This window comes from Cupressus sempervirens, chromosome 9 (genome assembly GCF_028749045.1).
Source record: "Cupressus sempervirens isolate cs-2001-9-10 chromosome 9, ASM2874904v1, whole genome shotgun sequence".
In the NCBI taxonomy this organism is placed as follows: Eukaryota; Viridiplantae; Streptophyta; class Pinopsida; order Cupressales; family Cupressaceae; genus Cupressus; species Cupressus sempervirens.
The window spans coordinates 76,106,669-76,112,668 of NC_143126.1; positions in this window are offsets into that span (position 1 = coordinate 76,106,669).

Consider the following 6,000-nt stretch of genomic DNA (forward strand, 5'->3'; position numbering starts at 1 on the left):
CAACTCAGATTTAGTGAATCTTCATCATTTGAAATAATCTAGTAGCTTGGTACATATTGTGTTACTCAGCATCAACTATGTTTCTCCTGACACTTAGCACCTAAAGATTGCTTGACACCAACTAAGAATTTTCCTGATTCTTAGCATCTGATCTTTACTCAACATTTGGAGATCACTGGGCATGCTAGAAATTTTTGTTACTTGGGTTCTACTAATAATTTGCTCAGCTTCAACTAACTTGCTCGGCACCCACTAATGATCTTAGTTTAAGCTTTTCATTCTTCCTAGTTATGACTTCTTCCTCCAATGTTTCTATGTGTGACCAACCTTTGTATCTTTGGGTATCTCATTAATACATTATTTAACCATTGTCTTAACTGATCCTTGCACTTCATTACAATATCATAACTCAACTTTTCCCTTAGGTTCTCTTGTTACATCTTGTTGATCAAATCCTCTTCATCAATCAACTTAGTGATAGTACTTGGATCTTATAAGAAAATATAATAGCAGGTTTGACATCAATGACAAAACAATGATTGAAACAACAATCTTCTTCCTTTGCAACAATCTCCCTCTTTGATATTCAACAATGAGCTTTTCAATCAAATTTCCAATACCCCTTCTTGTTGCCTTTAGGAGGAACAAATTCCTTCTTAGAACTGAAACTTGCATTTCCTCCACCTACTTCAATATGGGTTTCTTAAACACACACTTCATCAAAGTTAGAAGGACTAAACATCAATATTGTATGCTTCAAGTATGAATGCATTCCTCCTATATACTTTAATAAATTATCTTGCATGTAAAGAGGAATTCCAAGAGTTAAAGCCTTTTTCATAAACACCTATGTATATTCTTTCATAGACTGCCCTTTACCTTGCCTGAGATTTTGCCAATCCATAAAGGCATGTTGCATATAACCCAAAGGATAAAATTGTTTCTTCAAAGAAGTAAATTCATACCAAGATGAAATGATTTTACCATGTGTAGCAAGATCATCCTAGATCTTTGTCTCCCACTAGACTAATGTAGTACCTCCCATCTTGAGAGTAGCTAGTTGGATTTTGGAAAAATCATCCAAAATATTTTGAATCCTACAATACACTTCGATCTACTTAAGCCAATTATCATATTTTTCTACATCCAACTCACCACTATATACATGCAAATCAAACTTTACATCAAGCTTTAACAAGGGTGTCTTTACGTAATGTTTCTTTTTAGAAAAAGTAGATAGAGAAGAAGAAGAAGATGAAGAAGATGAAGAAGATGGGGATGGAGGTTCAGGAGGGTCACTACCACTCCTACTCCTTTGCCTTTTTCATCTTTTCATGCCTCTCTTAAAGAAGAATGTCTACCAAAGCTTTCAACTCCACAAAAGCTCTCTAGAAGGCTTCCGCATCAAACTGAGAAAGATTTTGTTCAGATTTCATGACTCTCAAAAAACTTCTTCTTTTTCCAATTTTTGAATTGAACTCTTCAAGTTCACCTTCTCCTTGTTTCAACTTTAACGTAGTTAACATTCACCACCTAGAATTTCTCTACAAAATAGGCGCTGATACCAAACTTGATCTTATTTAGGATCTACAAGTTTAATGACTTAATCCTAACAATCAGATGCAATTTCTTGATCCATGCAGTAAATGTGTGATTGTGTATTTAAAACTATTGAAATAACAAGAAGATTAAAGAATAAACACTTAATTTAACAATGTGTTTAATTACATAGAATAAATAAATTGAAAGAATTAAGAGAATAAGAAAGAGAATAAAGAGACACAAACAATTTGATACAGAGTTCGTATAGGTAGAACTATGTCTCTAGGTCTGCTTCTCAATCAAGGGACTGCTCTATTAAATCTTTCAAGCAAAATTTCTTTCTTACAAATTTCAAGCTCCAAGCCTTCACAATCTCTTTCTCTTTTTAACATTTTTGGTGTAGAATAACACCTCATAAAATATGTCCTATTAATCTCTCTCAATAATTTGTTTTCTCCTAAAAACTAATTTCCCACAAGAAGTTCTTCTCCCAAGTCTAATTGTCTTCTAAAGGAGAGTAACTCCCCTTTTATACATAAAAAATTTCCTTATTTCGTATAAAACCAAATAAAAAAATTTACAACCATATCCCCATTTTAAAATAACAAGTATCCTTATTTTTTGCTTTTATAATTATAAGCCTTACAAAAAAATGATAAGAAAGCTAACACCTCCATAATTATAGGGAACATAATGACAAAATATTTTAAGAGGGAGTTTGTATAAAACAACTTCTCGTGCAAATTCTAAATTATATTTGGAATTGTTTTCCTAATATAATTTAAAATTCCTCCAAAATTCTAATGACATAATAATGACATCATCAATACTTTTTTTTTTTTCCCAAACTTTGAATGATATGGAAGATTTAACTTGTCTTTTTGTTAAATTTGATGATGTATGGTTATGGCATAAAAGGCTATGTCATGTTAACTTTGACAATCTAATTAGCGTCAACAAAAAGAAGAAAGTCAAAGGCTTGCCTAAGCTGAAGAAACGTGAACACACAATGTGCAAATAATGTCAATTAGGAAAGATGACCAACTCAAGCTTCAAAAGAAAAACCTATACTTCTAAAGAAGTACTAGAACTAGTCCATAAAGACTTATGTGGCCCAATATAAGTGCAAAGCTACCTAGGAGATAGATACATAAAGCTATTTTTGGATGACTACTCTAGGATGATGACTTCCATGTTCTTGAAGAAAAAATCTAATGCATTTCAAATGTTTAAGTGGTATTTGGCCAGGGTTGAGAAAGAAACAAGAAAGAGTCTAAAGTGCCTAAGATTAGACAAAGGAGGAGAGTTTACATCAAAAGAATTTGAGATATTTTGCAATGAAAAAGGTATCAAAAGGAAAACATCAACACCAAGAACTCCACCATAGAATGAGATTGCAGAAAGAAGGAATAGATTAGTAATAGACTATGACAAAACATTGATGATGGAGAAAAATGCTACTCTAAAGTACTGGAGAGAAGCTATAAGTACTATTTTTTACACGCTAAATTGAGTACAAGTCAAGAAAGGTAAAAATGCAACACCTTTTGATTTATGGTATGGTCACTCACCTAATGTAAAACATTTCAAAGTATTTGGTTGCAAATGCTATATTCTTAAAGATATTAGAAATGACAAATTTAATGCAAAAAGTGATGAAGGCATATTCCTTGAATACTTCACTAGAAGCAAAACATATAAGTGTTTGAATACCAACACTAACAAGATTGTGAAAAGTGCAAATGTAAATTTTGATGAGCATGCAGAATTCCAAGTTGATGAATCCAAACATCTAGAAGATTCTAGATCCTCTATATACTTCTATGAAGGAATACCAACTGAAGATAATGCTACCAATTAAGTTGGGAATCAGCAACAAATTTTAGTATCAGCTGAGTCACAACTAGTGAATGTCGAGTTGCATTTAGAAGTCAAGATGTAGAATGAAGAAAGTGCACATTATGATTGTGAAAATAGTACAAATAAAGAGAGAATGAAATACCAAATGGTGATGTGCAAAGTGACTCTGAAACTGAAGGACCAAATATGAAAAGAAGGATAGAACCAAGACTAGCCAAGTATGTGAGAAGACATCACACTACAAAAAAAATCATTGGTGAAAAGGATGCAAGAGCAATGATAAGAAATGGGATAAGGAATAAATCATATCTGATGAGCAAGGTTAAACCCAAAATAGTGAAAGATGCATTACAAGATGATAATTGGCATAAAGCTATGGAAGAGGAGATAGATTAGATTGAGAAGAACAAAACTTGGACTCTAGTTCCAAGACCAGGTGACAAAAATGTAACTGGTACCAAATGGGTCTTCAAGAACAAACTTGATGAGAAAGGTGAGATAACAAGCAATAAGGCCAGACTAGTATGCAAAAGCTATGCACAAGAAGAAGGATTGGACTATGGAGAAACATTTTCCCTTGTTGCAAGAATGGAAGAAGTAAGAACACTACTTGCATATGCTACTTACAAAGGTTTCAAAGTCTACCAAATGGATGTAAAGTCTACATTTCTAAATAGTATACTGGAAGAGGAAGTCTACATAGAACAACTAGAAGGATTTGTTGATGATAGTAACAATGATATGGTTTGTAAATTGCATAAAGCACTCTATGGTTTGAAGAAAGAACCTAGAGCATGGTATGAGAGACTACACAAATACCTTATGAAGATAGGATTTGAGAGAATAGATGACAACAATAACCTATATATCAAGGTAGAAAAAGGTAAAGCCATTTTGATATCTAAAATCTTTGTTGAGGGGTATGTGCAGGATCATGGTGTGCCAAAAAGTGGCGATGTGAAAAAAATAGAGTTTGAACACATCTAAAAGCACTTCAAAATCCGCTCTGACTTTTTTTCACCTATTTGGGTACCAAGCTTGGAAGGAAAGGCCGAGCCATATCGGATATTCAATCTAATATCGGATATCCGATTTAATATCGAATATTCGATATTATCAGATATACGATTATATATCAGATATTCGATAATTATATTACATTATTATAATAATATTATAATAATATAAAAAAATTATACTATAACAATATAATACATTATAATATAATATTATTAAATATAATATTATTATAATATTATTATTAAATATATAATATAATATAATAATAATAATTATACTATAATATAATAATTATTAAATATGTAATACAATATAATAATAATAATAAATATACTATGATATAATAATAATAATATTATATTATAATGTATTATATTATAATAATATTATATTATTAAATACATAATATAATAATTATTATTAAATATATAATATAATATTATTATTATAATAATTATACTATAATATAATAATAATATTATTATTATATTATAATGTATTATATTATAATAATATAATATAATAATATTATTATATTATAATAATATTATATTATAATGTATTATATTATAATAATATAATACAATATTTAATATTATAATATAATATAATAATAATAAAGTATAATATATTATAAACTATAATAATATAATATAATATAATACATTATAATAATATAATAATAATATTATATTATAATAATATAATAATATAATATAATATTTTATATTATAATATATATAAAATATAAAATATGTTATATATCTTATATATAAAATATAATATATGGGCATGATCGAATATCCGATCCAATATTAGATATCCGATATAGTATCGGATATCCGATACCTGTAGCATACAATAAAAAAAAGAACAGACTCGCGGGCCCTTATTTCTCACATTTCGGGGGCAAGTATTTAGCACACGACTAGATATCAGATACAAAATTAGATATCAGATATTAAGGTAATTTTTTTGGTTTTTTAAACTAATTTTTAATCTAAATTCGATAAATTTTAGCATGATTTTGTTTGTTTTAGTTGAATCTAGGTTTTTTTTTTTTTTTTAAAGTTTTTTTTAAATATGTATTACGTTTTGTAATTCAATAGGAATGGCTGATCAAAATGATGACACTGAGGTAGGAAATAATATTCCTCTTAACCCCCCACCAAACGATCCAGTAACCCCACAAAACTGTCCACCAAACGATCCTCTACCCCCTCAAAACCCTCCTTGAAATGAGGATTTGATAAATGAAAATCTCACTAAGTTGAGAGGTTTGCATAGAACATATAATAATGTACCCACATTGGCTCCTATGTTATCCACGTTAAACACCATAGTAGATAACATTGAAACCCTTACAAACCAACAAAATGTCGCTCTTCGTTGGCATGATCAAATGCATGAGATGTTTGATGATAAATTGGATTATGATGAGGTTGCAGCCCTCAACATAAGCAAAGACAATCTGGCCAACCTTTTTGCAAACCCGAAAATGGGTTTACCAGTTGACCCAAAAAAATCCAAACTATCGATTAAATGGTGCACAAATAACGCCATACGTGCAAACTTTTG